Below are 17,492 nucleotides of genomic sequence, written 5' to 3' on the forward strand. Positions count from 1 at the left end.
GGCTGAATAGTCCAGAGTAAGCAAACTGCTTGTAACTGAAGGTACTTTGTCTTTTATTGTTGGTGAATTTGTTTTCTAAGAACTTGGAGGTTCAGGAACCTGCAATGTTATTCCTGCTACAAGCTATTTGTACATAAAATGTATGTAAATAACCAGTTTGTAATTCAGTACATCAATATGATTATTATATATTATTATAGGAAACACTAATAAGGAACTCATCATTGGTTTAAATAGAGTATTCTGTTTACTCAATTAGTGTTAATGAGAGAAAAAGTGTTTGTCTGGAAGCTCAAAGAAAGACATAAAAACAAAGATTTATATTAAATGTATGTTAAAAAAAAACAGAACAGGAAAAAAAAGAAAACAGAAACAGAATACAATTTGCTAATCCTTTTTAACCCATATTCAACTGATTATACTATAAAGACAAGAAATTTAGTGTTGCCAATATTCACTCATTTTGAATTTGATGCCTGTAACTAGGGTTTAGCAGTATTGAAGATTTTCATACCGTTGTCAGATTATATGGCAGTATACGGTATCAACGGTGGGGTGGGGGGTTGGTTGGTGTTTGGGCATATGAGTTGCAGGCGCAAGACATGGTTGTCTTTTTAAACTGTACCTCGGAGCTTTTTAAACTGTACCGCGGAGCTTTTTAAACTGTACCGCGGAGCTTTTTAAACTGTACCTCGGAGCTTTTTAAACTGTACCGCGGAGTTTTTTAAACTGTACCGCGGAGCTTTTTAAACTGTACCACAGAGCTTTTTAAACTGTACCTCGGAGCTTTTTAAACTGTACCGCGGAGCTTTTTAAAGTGTACCTCGGAGCGTTTTAAACTGTACCACGGAGCTTTTTAAACTGTACCGCGGAGCTTTTTAAACTGTGCCGCAGAGCTTTTTAAACTGTGCCGCAGAGCTTTTTAAACTGTGCCGCAGAGCTTTTTAAACTGTGCCGCAGAGCTTTTTAAACTGTGCCGCAGAGCTTTTTAAACTGTGCCGCAGAGCTTTTTAAACTGTACCTCGGAGCTTTTTAAACTGTACCACGGAGCTTTTTAAACTGTACCGCGGAGCTTTTTAAACTGTACCGCGGAGCTTTTTAAACTGTGCCGCAGAGCTTTTTAAACTGTGCCGCGGAGCTTTTTAAACTGTACCGCGGAGCTTTTTAAAGTGTAACGCGGAGCTTTTTAAACTGTACCTCGGAGCTTTTTAAACTGTACCACGGAGCTTTTTAAACTGTACCACGGAGCTTTTTAAACTGTGCCTCTGAGCTTTTAAAACTGTGGCGCAGAGCTTTTTAAACTGTACCGCGGAGCTTTTTAAACTGTACCGCGGAGCTTTTAAAACAGTACCGCGGAGCTTTTTAAACTGTACCGCGGAGCTTTTTAAACTGTACCGCGGAGCTTTTTAAACTGTACCGCTGAGATTTTTAAACTGTACCGCGGAGCTTTTTAAAGTGTACAGCGGAGCTTTTTAAACTGTACCGCGGAGCTTTTTAAACTGTACCGCGGCGCTTTTTAAACTGTACCGCGGAGCTTTTTAAACTGTACCGCGGAGCTTTTTAAACTGTGCCTCTGAGCTTTTAAAACAGTACCGCAGAGCTTTTTAAACTGTACCGCGGAGCTTTTTAAACTGTACCGCGGAGCTTTTTAAACTGTACCGCGGAGTTTTTTAAACTGTACCGCGGAGCTTTTTAAACTGTACCACATAGCTTTTTAAACTGTACCTCGGAGCTTTTTAAACTGTACCGCGGAGCTTTTTAAAGTGTACCTCGGAGCCTTTTAAACTGTACCACGGAGCTTTTTAAACTGTACCGCGGAGCTTTTTAAACTGTGCCGCGGAGCTTTTTAAACTGTGCCGCAGAGCTTTTTAAACTGTACCGCGGAGCTTTTTAAACTGTACCGCGGCGCTTTTTAAACTGTACCGCGGAGCTTTTTAAACTGTACCACGAAGCTTTTTAAACTGTACCGCGGAGCTTTTTAAACTGTGCCTCTGAGCTTTTAAAACAGTACCGCAGAGCTTTTTAAACTGTACCGCGGAGCTTTTTAAACTGTACCGCGGAGCTTTTTAAACTGTGCCTCTGAGCTTTTTAAAGTGTACCGCGGAGCTTTTTAAACTGTACCTCGGAGCTTTTTAAACTGTACCACGGAGCTTTTTAAACTGTACCACGGAGCTTTTTAAACTGTGCCTCTGAGCTTTTAAAACTGTGGCGCAGAGCTTTTTAAACTGTACCGCAGAGCTTTTTAAACTGTACCGCGGAGCTTTTTAAACTGTGCCGCAGAGCTTTTTAAACTGTGCCTCTGAGCTTTTTAAAGTGTACCGCGGAGCTTTTTAAACTGTGCCGCAGAGCTTTTTAAACTGTGCCTCTGAGCTTTTTAAAGTGTACCGCGGAGCTTTTTAAACTGTACCTCGGAGCTTTTTAAACTGTACCACGGAGCTTTTTAAACTGTACCACGGAGCTTTTTAAACTGTGCCTCTGAGCTTTTAAAACTGTGGCGCAGAGCTTTTTAAACTGTGCCGCAGAGCTTTTTAAACTGTACCGCGGAGCTTTTTAAACTGTGCCGCAGAGCTTTTTAAACTGTGCCGCAGAGCTTTTTAAACTGTACCGCGGAGCTTTTTAAACTGTGCCGCGGAGCTTTTTAAACTGTGCCGCAGAGCTTTTTAAACTGTTATGCGGAGCTTTTTAAACTGTACCGCGGAGCTTTTAAAACAGTACCGCGGAGCTTTTTAAACTGTACCGCGGAGCTTTTTAAACTGTACCGCGGAGCTTTTTAAACTGTACCTCGGAGCTTTTTAAACTGTACCACGGAGCTTTTTAAACTGTACCGCGGCGCTTTTTAAACTGTACCGCGGAGCTTTTTAAACTGTGCCTCTGAGCTTTTAAAACAGTACCGCAGAGCTTTTTAAACTGTACCGCGGAGCTTTTTTAAAGCTTTTTAAACTGTACCACAGAGCTTTTTAAACTGTACCGCAGAGCTTTTTAAACTGTACCTCGGAGCTTTTTAAACTGTACCGCAGAGCTTTTTAAACTGTACCACAGAGCTTTTTAAACTGTACCGCGGAGCTTTTTAAACTGTACCTCGGAGCTTTTTAAACTGTACCGCGGAGCTTTTTAAACTGTACCACAGAGCTTTTTAAACTGTACCGCGGAGCTTTTTAAAGTGTACCGCGGAGCATTTTAAACTGTACCTCGGAGCTTTTTAAACTGTACCACGGAGCTTTTTAAACTGTACCGCGGAGCTTTTTTAACGCTTTTTAAACTGTACCACAGAGCTTTTTAAACTGTACCGCAGAGCTTTTTAAACTGTGCCTCTGAGCTTTTAAAACAGTACCGCAGAGCTTTTTAAACTGTACCGCGGAGCTTTTTAAACTGTACCGCGGAGCTTTTTAAACTGTGCCTCTGAGCTTTTAAAACAGTACCGCGGAGCTTTTTAAACTGTACCGCGGAGCTTTTTAAACTGTACCGCGGAGCTTTTTAAACTGTACCACGGAGCTTTTTAAACTGTACCGCGGAGCTTTTTAAACTGTGCCTCTGAGCTTTTAAAACAGTACCGCAGAGCTTTTTAAACTGTACCGCAGAGCTTTTTAAACTGTACCTCGGAGCTTTTTAAACTGTACCGCGGAGCTTTTTAAACTGTACCACGGAGCTTTTTAAACTGTACCGCGGAGCTTTTTAAACTGTGCCTCTGAGCTTTTAAAACAGTACCGCAGAGCTTTTTAAACTGTACCTCGGAGCTTTTTAAACTGTACCGCAGAGCTTTTTAAACTGTACCGCGGAGCTTTTTAAACTGTACCGCGGAGCTTTTTAAACTGTACCGCGGAGCTTTTTAAACTGTACCGCGGAGCTTTTAAAACTGTACTGCGGAGCTTTTTAAACTGTACCGCGGAGCTTTTTAAACTGTACCTCGGAGCTTTTTAAACTGTACCACGGAGCTTTTTAAACTGTACCGCGGAGCTTTTTAAACTGTACCGCGGAGCTTTTTAAAGTGTACGGCGGAGCTTTTTAAACTGTGCCTCTGAGCTTTTAAAACTGTACCGTGGAGCTTTTTAAACTGTACCGCGGAGCTTTTTAAACTGTACCGCGGCGCTTTTTAAACTGTACCGCAGAGCTTTTTAAACTGTACCGCGGAGCTTTTTAAACTGTACCGCTGAGATTTTTAAACTGTACCGCGGAGCTTTTTAAAGTGTACAGCGGAGCTTTTTAAACTGTACCTCTGAGCTTTTAAAACTGTGCCGCAGAGCTTTTTAAACTGTACCGCGGCGCTTTTTAAACTGTACCGCGGAGCTTTTTAAACTGTACCGCGGAGCTTTTTAAACTGTGCCTCTGAGCTTTTAAAACAGTACCGCAGAGCTTTTTAAACTGTACCGCGGAGCTTTTTAAACTGTACCGCGGAGCTTTTTAAACTGTACCGCGGAGCTTTTTAAACTGTGCCTCTGAGCTTTTAAAACAGTACCGCAGAGCTTTTTAAACTGTACCGCAGAGCTTTTTAAACTGTACCTCGGAGCTTTTTAAACTGTACCGCGGAGCTTTTTAAACTGTACCGCGGAGCTTTTTAAACTGTACCGCGGAGCTTTTAAAACTGTACTGCGGAGCTTTTTAAAGTGTACCGCGGAGCTTTTTAAACTGTACCTCGGAGCTTTTTAAACTGTACCACGGAGCTTTTTAAACTGTACCGCGGAGCTTTTTAAACTGTACCACGGAGCTTTTTAAACTGTACCGCAGAGCTTTTTAAACTGTACCGCAGTGTAGTGGATTAACCAGAGGATTTCTTCATTGCTTGGACACACACACACACTACCCCCACTTTACGGCCTATAAGGAAACTTCGAACCCAGAACACTCTAAAAAAACCTTGGAGTAATCTTTTTCAAACAACCTTAAATTTCAAAATGACATTTACTGACTATTTCTTCACTCAGCCTCGTTCAAGACCCCTAAATGCGAGTTTAGGGTAAAATTCTGTTTACATTCCTCCAAGTCGTAAACCTCAGAGTTAATGTTAAACATTTGAAACACCAAATGAACACCATCACTAGGACGGGACTGCGGACTTAAGAGAGTGTCAAAACTTAATTAATGCCTTGGAAATTGTTAATTCACCAAATGTTGTACCAATTTAGGGGTTTGTGCCTAGTTATTTCTGCAATCACTTAGAAATAAGATTAATGAAATTAAGAGAAATGTTCTAAGCTTGGGATTGCATTTTCAACATTGCAGGCTCAAATTCTGTGGGGTGCAGAAAGAACTCCTTCCCCCACCATCGTAAATTCCGACGCCAGCCGCTTATCTAAACACAGCAGAGGGAAGAGGAATTTCTCACTGAGAAGATTTTGCTTAAAATACATATATATTGACTATATAATAAAGGTGTTTTATAGAATGTTTACTAGATAATGGTATATGTGTCTGGTATATGGTATATGTGTTTGGATGTGTCCTGATTAAATTCTCCTACACATTCAAGTCTGAATCAACAAGGTTTAACTAGCATTTGATAATTTAGCTTTATTTGGTTATCAGTGGTTTAACCATGTATTATCTTTTAAGTGATTTAATTGGGTTTAAATAATAACATGACTCTTGATCTCTTTCTGACAGAGTACCATCCATCATTGTATTCCTAAGATTATCTTGAGTATTACAAAACTGTTTGTGGGCAAAATATATATATATTACATTTATTGTGATTCAATTGTAAGATTGTTTCCTGAATTTATCCTCACAAACTGGTATGCTGAAGAATGTATTTTGATCCACTGTTTAGTTGAGTTTTCTTTTGGTTTGGTCTATTAGAAAAATAGACCACTAGCTGAAGCATGTTGACCATGTGAGGGGGGGGGGTTATGGCCCTTTGTGAATAAGATCTTCCCTGCCAAAGTTTGAAATTGCTCCTAGACCAATCAAAACACAGACATTTGGGCCACAGGGCCAATCATAGCTCGAGGGCCAAACAGGCCACAGAGTCTAATAGTTAAACTAGGCAGACACAGTTCAGTTTAGTTCGGAGTTTAGTTCAGAGCAGTTGGAGGAGAAGCAGTTAGAGAAGGAGTTGGAGAAGATGAGTTGAGGAAAACAGTTAGAGGAGAGAGGTTAGGGAGCCCAGAGATGGAGAAAGGATAGACTGTTAGTTTAGTCATCTTAAGTTAGTTTTCTTAGACTAGTGCATTTAATCTTCAAGTATATTAATATTAGCTATCCTAGTTAAAATATCTAAGGTTATTTTACAATCTACAAAGCCAAGCATTATTCCATCTAAGTTTAGCTAAAGTACAGCTGAAAAGGAGATCCGCCAGATCCAACCCAGAAACCTGCGGTCCGGAGGCCACCAGCAAGCCACCTGAGAGCGAAAGGATTTCCCTGTGGGTTCTAATGGGGCTCCGTGCTGACACAGGAAGTCAAACCACCCTGCAGACAGGCTCACGTGATCCTTTTTCGGGGTGAAGCAGCAGACGACCAACCCAGACGGACGTCACCAAGGCCCACTTCAACACCTCAGAGTAAGGCAGAGCTGGGTTTAATCTTTCGGCAGATGGTGTTCTGTTGGTCATGGTCTGGGTCGGGTCTTTAATAGAGCGTCTTTAGTATAGATGACTCATTTTGAGTGGCTTGGTTGGAAATAAGAATTGGTTTCGTAGACTTAAAATGCCTTAGACCCTTATTTAGAAATACTCACTTAATAGTTATATTAATCTTTATTCCTTTCATATCAGCATTATAACGTGTTTGTTCTTTTATTTCTCATTTATCATTCTACACTATGATTTGATAGCTAATGGCTACATAATTTGGCGCCCAACGTGGGGCAGGATTATTATTGGCTCTCCGCCGCGAGACCAGAATATACACATTTCATAACCAGTTCCAGAAAATAGCGCTGTAAGTTGCAGAATAAAGTGTATTTTGTTTTTATTGCTAAATGCGTTAGCTGCTGGCTAGCTGGCCTAGCTGGAGTTAACTGCATAAACCCAGCGTGTTAGAAACACACGTGTTTTTGTTTACAATTCAGGACTGGCCAGTCCCCTGTCTGTGTCACGCGCACAGTCCCGTCTGTGTACGTGTCACGCGCCAGTCCCCGCTGTGTGTGCGCGTTGCGCGCACGGTCCCCTGTGTGTCTGTATAACGTGTACAGTTGTGTGTGTGTGGTACGTGAGCGCTCTTGAAAACATTACGCTTATTTGTAAAATAAGCTTGGTTAACACACCGCCGTGTGTGGGTAACCTTAAACCCGGGTGTATATACGTGTGTACTTACATAAAGTTCGAACTGTTTCCGGTAAAATAGACATATTTTGCCAGTGTTGATCTGATAAGGCCTTCGCGCAGCTCTGAGTCGCGGATTTCCGGCTCATTGACTCCGCGCTCCAGTTAAAACTGCCGGTTTTTGCGCGAAATCCGTAAAATCCTGCAGTACTGGACACTTCCACGTGCGTAAAAGAGTAGCTAACTTTTACGTAACACCACCCTGAGTGGCAGGAAGTTTATTGTGTGCGTGATTAAACTAACCACGCCAGGATGTAAATCCTCTTTGCTCATCTTGTGAAGTGTGTTGCTGCTGTGTTAAACTTTCGGACAGCCGAGTCCTTCTCCTCTGCTATTCACAGTCGACTGAGTCAGTCATTTGTCTGACCAGTTCCCCGACCCAAAGGGCGGTCCTTAACGTGGCATCATCAGTGGGCGTGACCACTCCCACCAGTCGGCCTCTGCCACCATCTGGTGGACAGCCTGACTATTTACACTCAAACTCAAAGGGTGTTTTACTACCCCTCACCACTAGGGGGGTACACTGCCACATCGCCATCTGGTGTTTGATTTGGGTAACTGCATACAGTGCAGAAAGGTGCATTTCATTTGTTTGACCACCAGAGGGAGCCACTTAGCCACATAGCTGTGTCGCCACCTGGTGTTGTACTTGTGTAATTGCTATCATCCTGTAGAGTGCATTTAGAGTTTCTGTCGCCAGAGGGTGCCAATTTCAAACAAACTTTTTGTTAAGTTAATAAAGGGAATTTGCATTGTGGTTGGGTTAAATGGTTTGTAAATAAGTAAACAAATAACTGCATTAATTTAATCGGTTTATATTAAATAGTTAAATTTAAGTTTCAGGTCTGCTCTCTCAAACATTACTCTTTATGTTACATTGAACCAAGCTAAATAGCTATCTCCATTGAGTAACTAATCACAACATAAAATAATTAACTGGTCATTTTAATCAATTTGATTAAGTAAAGTTAATTAAATTTTTGTTAATTAATTATTTTCAATTTAATTCAACCATCTTCAAATAAATTAAGATTAATTATTGATCGATTAAGATCAATTATTAATAACTAATTGAAATTAATTAATTAATTAACCATTAAAAAAAAAAAAAAAAAAAAAAAAAAACGTATCCAGTTATCAGTTACTCAACCATATACCCAGCACACCTGTGCTTAATACATAGTTAAATTCTCCCATCCTGTACATAGTTAATAACTATACCCATATTTAGACCTGCTGCATATAGTGGCCTACAGTTATTAAACTGTTCACTAGCACCACTGACAACAAATCTAACTATTCTTTTAAAATTAATCTACTAATTGTAACCTTAGGTCGCCCCCTTTTAACAGATTTTCTTCTTATAAAAGGCACAATGCTAATTGACTCGAACATAAAATAAACTTGTTTGTCATCAAAATTGTTTGATTCCACGTGCTTTACGTAAATCAAAATGTGTGTCACTGAAAAAGCTCTTTTAGAGCTTACAGCTGGTTTACCCCCAGGACTTACCGTCCCAGTCCAACAAACGGACAGTGGGGGTCTCCATGCACTAATTGCCAAAAGCCTCAATGAGTGTGTATCTAAAATCCTTGAGGGCAAGCAACAAGTGGATCCGATTTCCCTAATACTGTGGAAACAACTGCTGTTGTCACAGGATCAACTTGCTGCTTCCTCCAAAACCATTCAAAATCTCCAAGCAGAGATTGTGACTTTAAATGATAGAGTTGCAGACCTAGAGAACAAAACTGTACAGTCTGAAATGAACCAAAGAGACCTCAAAACCGAAGTGCAGCTGCTTCAAAAGGAAGCCAACATAGCTACCCAACTTGCAGCTCAGTCACAGGAAAAACTAAAACATGCTATTGCAAGGCAGGTTGAGCTACAAACTGATTTAGCACATGCTAACAATGCAGTCAAATTAACTCGAGACCAAACAGAGTTAACATTTGAGCTGATGATGGAGGGAGACTCCCCCATCAATCCAGCTGGTAAATCAGGAACCCCTGGGGTTCCGGATCCTAAGCAACAACCATCCACAAATACATTCCCTCTAGTCTCCCTTAAAGGTGCTGAAGCGCCAGTAGAACCAAGGTTCACTCAGCATTCCCAGCCACATGGGACCTCTGTGCAACCTCAAGCACCCTCTGATAGAGATTTGGACAAAATTGCGCGTAACATCCCGCGCTTTGAACCAGAACCAGACGGTTCTAATGATGTCCACCAGTATCTTCGCGACATTGACTTCTTCTTACGCCGTTTCCCCAAGGCCACGGTAAATGATAAAATCTACCTCATTAAGGTGTCCTCTAGTCGGGAAGTTGGACGTTTCATTGAGCGCCAACCACCCCAGGTTAAGAGAGATTATCCTGCTCTTTGCAAGGCTTTAGAGAATGAGTTCTCCAACCTCCTTGCTCGAACCGGCCTTGCTGCAGCTCTTGCAATAAAGCAGAGTCGCCAGGAAACACCCCTACAGTACTGTCACCGCCTCAGGCACGCTTATTTCGGCTATAGAAATGAGCCTGGAATGGAGGAAGAGGAAGTTTTCAAAACATTGTTCGTGAGAAACCTCCATCCCTCCACCAGTCACTCTTTTGGAGTCGCAGCCTGCCCTCGTACGCTAACAAGCCGGCAGCTGCGTGATTTGGCTCTCAGAGGATTTGCTAAGTTCCAACAAAACATTAATAAAAAATCAGAGTCAAATGACGTCCTGATAATTAATGAGCAGTCCTCCCACGTCAAGCAAAAAGGGGCACACAAGGCTCCAATGCCACCTAAGACCCAGTTAAACCACAAAAACCAGAGAGTGTTCCACTCTTGGCGTCGCTCGTCCCTACATTGGGCCCAGCAAAGTGACCAAAAGCCCTCCTATCGAAGGAAAGGTAGGATAAAACGCAGTTGGAATGGCAAACATTCACAGCACCATGCTCGAGCACAGAGCTCCAGCAAACTTCAATCTCCGCTCAGGAGAAAGAGCCCAAAGCACCACAAACGTTGGTGTCCACCTAAAGGGCACAAGCATGAGACATATCCAACTAACCTGAGCACTAAAGACGGCAGTCTGCTCAGACAATTTCGTGACGAAATACGCAAGCAGGACAATGCTGAATCTGAATTCTTGCCAATTGTCCAAGCTCCAGATCAACCTGCTTGGGGGGGTGCGAAATCCATCCACCCCAATGCAGCCTTGGTTGTACAGCCAGACGCTGAAAACAACCACACTGAGGAAGCTTCTTCCCTCAGCCTGGAGGATCCACCACCTAAACAATTCTTGGGTTTCTTAACCGAGAAAGGTTCAACACCAAAATTCTACCTAGCCACCTGGCTGGAAGATGTGTTCGGGTATGAAGCTCTTTTGGACACGGGGTCAGACATTTCTTTAATGTCAAATTCACTTTTTGACCAGGTGAGGGCGACAGCCCGCCGAAACAACAAAGAGATACCTCTGAAAAAGTGTGCTCTTCACCTTCAACCATATTCGCACACTGGTATCACTCTGCATTCTGCAGCCCTGGTGCACGTTGCCATCGGTCCAATGAGCCTCACCCATCCAATTCACATTTCTCCATTGGAGAACGTCCCATTGCTCTTTGGCAAAGACCTCCTTGACCGGTTCAAACCATTGATTGACTTTCAGCATCGTAGAATCTGGGCACAGGTTTGCGAACCCCTGCCCTGTCCTAAGGCACAGGATAGAGTTCAATGCTATCATGTTGCTAGCAACATTGAGCCACACAAGCTCATTGAGCCTTCAAATTCCACGGAAATCAATGAGAAGCTCACAGCCAGGATTCTGAAACCACCATCTTCAGTCCCCTAGCATTACTCTAAAACAAAACACCTGTTCATGGGCATTGACTCCCTCTACGGCTGTAGATGAGTACAACCCAAAAGCTGGAAAGTCATTCACTCTTAACACAATGGTCAACGGTGAAATCTTTGTTCCATGGGCTGACAAGTCAGCTGTTCACAGACCACCTGCAGGTTCCTTGCAACGGACTAACTGTGATCCTCTGTTCGTGCACCAAAAGGATTGTTCTCTTCTTGTTCCTGCACCAGTGGTTCCAGACAAACACAGTCCTTTGGATTCTTATGAATGTAAAAACATTCCCACCATCTACACAAATGGATGTGCTTTTCGGAATGCTCAGATCAAATGGAAAGTTAACATGACAATTGGTGCATGTGGCAACACTTCCTTCAGAACACTGGCATTTCAACTTGATCCACTTGCCACTTACTGTGCGTCTTTCAGGATGCTCAAGGGCCTGTTTGTTTATGCCCCAGATACACACGCTTCATCTTCATTCGTGGTGCCTCAGCGCCATGGGGGGGGAGAGCCTGGCCCAGGCCCTCGATCACCCATGGGTGGACCACAAAATGATGGGGGAAACACACCAAGCATTCCCACAATTGACATATCTGCCACTTGTTGGAAAAAGGCTAGTGTGTTTTCAGCCCCAATCTTCAGAAGATCTGTGTCGTATATGGCCAATTCCACAAATGGATTGGGTCGAAAGACTCATGAAATTTGTTCGAAGGAACAAACATCTCATCACTGTGGCAGGTGCATTTGCCAGATGGGGGGACGTCCCCCAGACCCTATTGAAATGGCTCAGGCCCCAACTTTTTCGCTGAACCACACTTTCTCAGGTGTTGGTGTATCTCACCGTTCTAGCGGAGAACTGCGGAAACACCCAAAACTGGGAAAAAGCACGCTTGGATACCAACCATTGTGCTACACTGCTGACAAGCTACTGGTGAGGTCCCAGCACAGCACTGGCAAAACAATTCGCGAGCTCAGGTCTCATTGGTTTGGTCCTCATGCAGAGGCAGACAAACTGCCTCGCATCTGGAACCAGATCCCGCATCGTCAGTGTTTTATTAAACCGATTCTCAAACAAGTTCACTGTAACCCAATCAAACTATGCAAAAGCCCCATGGGACAAGTCGGGACCAATAATGCCCTAGGTTAAATCATAATACTGGGCCAAATACTTAGACACACTGAGTGTTCATTGTCCACCATATTCTGACCTGACGCAATTGTTAAATTGAGAAAGTACCACACATTCACTGTCTGGAACTCACCTATCCAAGTAGCATAACTCACAACAAATTGGATATTTTGTTAAACCTAGTGTTTGAATCACCATTTCAAACCATTAGCATAGCAGTATAATAAATACGTGGAGAAGGGGGGGTGCCAATTTTTTTTTTCTCTTCTTCTCTCTCTTCATGTGCCCAAAACATATTTTGTTTCCCTTCTGACTACGTTTGCTCCGCTATATTGTTCTCAATTGTTGACTAAGTAGTGGCTAATTAGTAAAGCATACCTTAGGGGTAGGTTGTCTTGATAAAGTGATAAAGGAACAAGTAGCTAGCAAACTATTTGTGACCCTTTCATATGCTTGTTGCCACACTATCACATTAAATTAACTATTTTATTCAGAACCAAAAGCCAATAGCTACAACAAAAAAACTGATCATCAGAGAAATTGTATATCCATTAGACCAAAAACTCTGTCAGCGACCTTGTAGTAGATTGTCTTAAGAAAGCATGACCAACAAGACACCAATTGCATGAAAGATGTACCCTAACATGCTCTGTCTACAGAAATCCACGTTGACATCGACCGATGACCCAACGTCCAGTGGCCCATCGATCGATGGGGGGGGAATGTAGTGGATTAACCAGAGGATTTCTTCATTGCTTGGACACACACACACACTACCCCCACTTTACGGCCTATAAGGAAACTTCGAACCCAGAACACTCTAAAAAAACCTTGGAGTAATCTTTTTCAAACAACCTTAAATTTCAAAATGACATTTACTGACTATTTCTTCACTCAGCCTCGTTCAAGACCCCTAAATGCGAGTTTAGGGTAAAATTCTGTTTACATTCCTCCAAGTCGTAAACCTCAGAGTTAATGTTAAACATTTGAAACACCAAATGAACACCATCACTAGGACGGGACTGCGGACTTAAGAGAGTGTCAAAACTTAATTAATGCCTTGGAAATTGTTAATTCACCAAATGTTGTACCAATTTAGGGGTTTGTGCCTAGTTATTTCTGCAATCACTTAGAAATAAGATTAATGAAATTAAGAGAAATGTTCTAAGCTTGGGATTGCATTTTCAACATTGCAGGCTCAAATTCTGTGGGGTGCAGAAAGAACTCCTTCCCCCACCATCGTAAATTCCGACGCCAGCCGCTTATCTAAACACAGCAGAGGGAAGAGGAATTTCTAACTGAGAAGATTTTGCTTAAAATACATATATATTCACTATAAAAAAAAGGTGTTTTATAGAATGTTTACTAGATAATGGTATATGTGTCTGGTATATGGTATATGTGTTTGGATGTGTCCTGATTAAATTCTCCTACACATTCAAGTCTGAATCAACAAGGTTTAACTAGCATTTGATAATTTAGCTTTATTTGGTTATCAGTGGTTTAACCATGTATTATCTTTTAAGTGATTTAATTGGGTTTAAATAATAACATGACTCTTGATCTCTTTCTGACAGAGTACCATCCATCATTGTATTCCTAAGATTATCTTGAGTATTACAAAACTGTTTGTGGGCAAAATATATATATATATTACATTTATTGTGATTCAATTGTAAGATTGTTTCCTGAATTTATCCTCACAAACTGGTATGCTGAAGAATGTATTTTGATCCACTGTTTAGTTGAGTTTTCTTTTGGTTTGGTCTATTAGAAAAATAGACCACTAGCTGAAGCATGTTGACCATGTGAGGGGGGGGGTTTATGGCCCTTTGTGAATAAGATCTTCCCTGCCAAAGTTTGAAATTGCTCCTAGACCAATCAAAACACAGACATTTGGGCCACAGGGCCAATCATAGCTCGAGGGCCAAACAGGCCACAGAGTCTAATAGTTAAACTGGGCAGACACAGTTCAGTTTAGTTCGGAGTTTAGTTCAGAGCAGTTGGAGGAGAAGCAGTTAGAGAAGGAGTTGGAGAAGATGAGTTGAGGAAAACAGTTAGAGGAGAGAGGTTAGGGAGCCCAGAGATGGAGAAAGGATAGACTGTTAGTTTAGTCATCTTAAGTTAGTTTTCTTAGACTAGTGCATTTAATCTTCAAGTATATTAATATTAGCTATCCTAGTTAAAATATCTAAGGTTATTTTACAATCTACAAAGCCAAGCATTATTCCATCTAAGTTTAGCTAAAGTACAGCTGAAAAGGAGATCCGCCAGATCCAACCCAGAAACCTGCGGTCCGGAGGCCACCAGCAAGCCACCTGAGAGCGAAAGGATTTCCCTGTGGGTTCTAATGGGGCTCCGTGCTGACACAGGAAGTCAAACCACCCTGCAGACAGGCTCACGTGATCCTTTTTCGGGGTGAAGCAGCAGACGACCAACCCAGACGGACGTCACCAAGGCCCACTTCAACACCTCAGAGTAAGGCAGAGCTGGGTTTAATCTTTCGGCAGATGGTGTTCTGTTGGTCATGGTCTGGGTCGGGTCTTTAATAGAGCGTCTTTAGTATAGATGACTCATTTTGAGTGGCTTGGTTGGAAATAAGAATTGGTTTCGTAGACTTAAAATGCCTTAGACCCTTATTTAGAAATACTCACTTAATAGTTATATTAATCTTTATTCCTTTCATATCAGCATTATAACGTGTTTGTTCTTTTATTTCTCATTTATCATTCTACACTATGATTTGATAGCTAATGGCTACAGCAGAGCTTTTTAAACTGTACCTCGGAGCTTTTTAAACTGTACCACGGAGCTTTTTAAACTGTACCGCGGAGCTTTTTAAACTGTGCCTCTGAGCTTTTAAAACAGTACCGCAGAGCTTTTTAAACTGTACCGCAGAGCTTTTTAAACTGTACCGCGGAGCTTTTTAAACTGTACCGCAGAGCTTTTAAAACAGTATCGCGGAGCTTTTTAAACTGTACGGCGGAGTTTTTTAAACTGTGCCTCTGAGCTTTTAAAACTGTACCGCGGAGCTTTTTAAACTGTACCGCGGAGCTTTTTAAACTGTACCGCGGAGCTTTTTAAACTGTACCGCGGCGCTTTTTAAACTGTACCGCGGAGCTTTTTAAACTGTACCGCAGAGCTTTTTAAACTGTACTGTGGAGCTTTTTAAACTGTGCCTCTGAGCTTTTAAAACAGTACCGCAGAGCTTTTTAAACTGTACCGCGGAGCTTTTTAAACTGTACCGCGGAGCTTTTTAAACTGTGCCTCTGAGCTTTTAAAACTGTGCCGCAGAGCTTTTTAAACTGTACCGCGGAGCTTTTTAAACTGTACCGCGGAGCTTTTTAAACTGTACCGCGGCGCTTTTTAAACTGTACCGCGGAGCTTTTTAAACTGTACCGCAGAGCTTTTTAAACTGTACTGCGGAGCTTTTTAAACTGTGCCTCTGAGCTTTTAAAACAGTACCGCAGAGCTTTTTAAACTGTACCGCGGCGCTTTTTAAACTGTACCGCGGAGCTTTTTAAACTGTACCGCAGAGCTTTTTAAACTGTACTGCGGAGCTTTTAAAACTGTGCCTCTGAGCTTTTAAAACAGTACCGCAGAGCTTTTTAAACTGTACCGCGGAGCTTTTTAAACTGTACCGCGGAGCTTTTTAAACTGTGCCTCTGAGCTTTTAAAACTGTGCCGCAGAGCTTTTTAAACTGTACCGCGGAGCTTTTTAAACTGTACCGCGGAGCTTTTTAAACTGTGCCTCTGAGCTTTTAAAACTGTGCCGCAGAGCTTTTTAAACTGTACCGCGGAGCTTTTTAAACTGTACCGCGGAGCTTTTAAAACAGTAACGCGGAGCTTTTTAAACTGTACCGCGGAGCTTTTTAAACTGTACCGCAGAGCTTTTTAAACTGTACCGCGGAGCTTTTTAAACTGTGCCTCTGAGCTTTTAAAACAGTACCGCAGAGCTTTTTAAACTGTACCGCGGAGCTTTTTAAGCTGTACCGCGGAGCTTTTTAAACTGTACCGCGGAGCTTTTTAAACTGTACCGCGGAGCTTTTTAAACTGTACCGCGGAGCTTTTTAAACTGTACCGCGGAGCTTTTTAAAGTGTACCACGGAGCTTTATAAACTGTACCTCTGAGCTTTTTAAACTGTACCACGGAGCTTTTTAAACTGTACCACGGAGCTTTTTAAACTGTACCACGGAGCTTTTTAAACTGTGCCTCTGAGCTTTTAAAACTGTGCCGCAGAGCTTTTTAAACTGTACAGCGGAGCTTTTTAAACTGTACCGCAGAGCTTTTAAAACAGTACCGCGGAGCTTTTTAAACTGTACCGCGGAGCTTTTTAAACTGTACCGCGGAGCTTTTTAAAGTGTACGGCGGAGCTTTTTAAACTGTGCCTCTGAGCTTTTAAAACTGTACCGTGGAGCTTTTTAAACTGTACCGCGGAGCTTTTTAAACTGTACCGCGGCGCTTTTTAAACTGTACCGCAGAGCTTTTTAAACTGTACCGCGGAGCTTTTTAAACTGTACCGCTGAGATTTTTAAACTGTACCGCGGAGCTTTTTAAAGTGTACAGCGGAGCTTTTTAAACTGTACCTCTGAGCTTTTAAAACTGTGCCGCAGAGCTTTTTAAACTGTACCGCGGCGCTTTTTAAACTGTACCGCGGAGCTTTTTAAACTGTACCGCGGAGCTTTTTAAACTGTGCCTCTGAGCTTTTAAAACAGTACCGCAGAGCTTTTTAAACTGTACCGCGGAGCTTTTTAAACTGTACCGCGGAGCTTTTTAAACTGTACCGCGGAGCTTTTTAAACTGTGCCTCTGAGCTTTTAAAACAGTACCGCAGAGCTTTTTAAACTGTACCGCAGAGCTTTTTAAACTGTACCTCGGAGCTTTTTAAACTGTACCGCGGAGCTTTTTAAACTGTACCGCGGAGCTTTTTAAACTGTACCGCGGAGCTTTTAAAACTGTACTGCGGAGCTTTTTAAAGTGTACCGCGGAGCTTTTTAAACTGTACCTCGGAGCTTTTTAAACTGTACCACGGAGCTTTTTAAACTGTACCGCGGAGCTTTTTAAACTGTACCACGGAGCTTTTTAAACTGTACCGCGGAGCTTTTTAAACTGTGCCTCTGAGCTTTTAAAACAGTACCGCAGAGCTTTTTAAACTGTACCGCAGTGTAGTGGATTAACCAGAGGATTTCTTCATTGCTTGGACACACACACACACTACCCCCACTTTACGGCCTATAAGGAAACTTCGAACCCAGAACACTCTAAAAAAACCTTG

This window comes from Astyanax mexicanus, chromosome 4 (genome assembly GCF_023375975.1).
Source record: "Astyanax mexicanus isolate ESR-SI-001 chromosome 4, AstMex3_surface, whole genome shotgun sequence".
Classification (NCBI taxonomy): Eukaryota; Metazoa; Chordata; class Actinopteri; order Characiformes; family Acestrorhamphidae; genus Astyanax; species Astyanax mexicanus.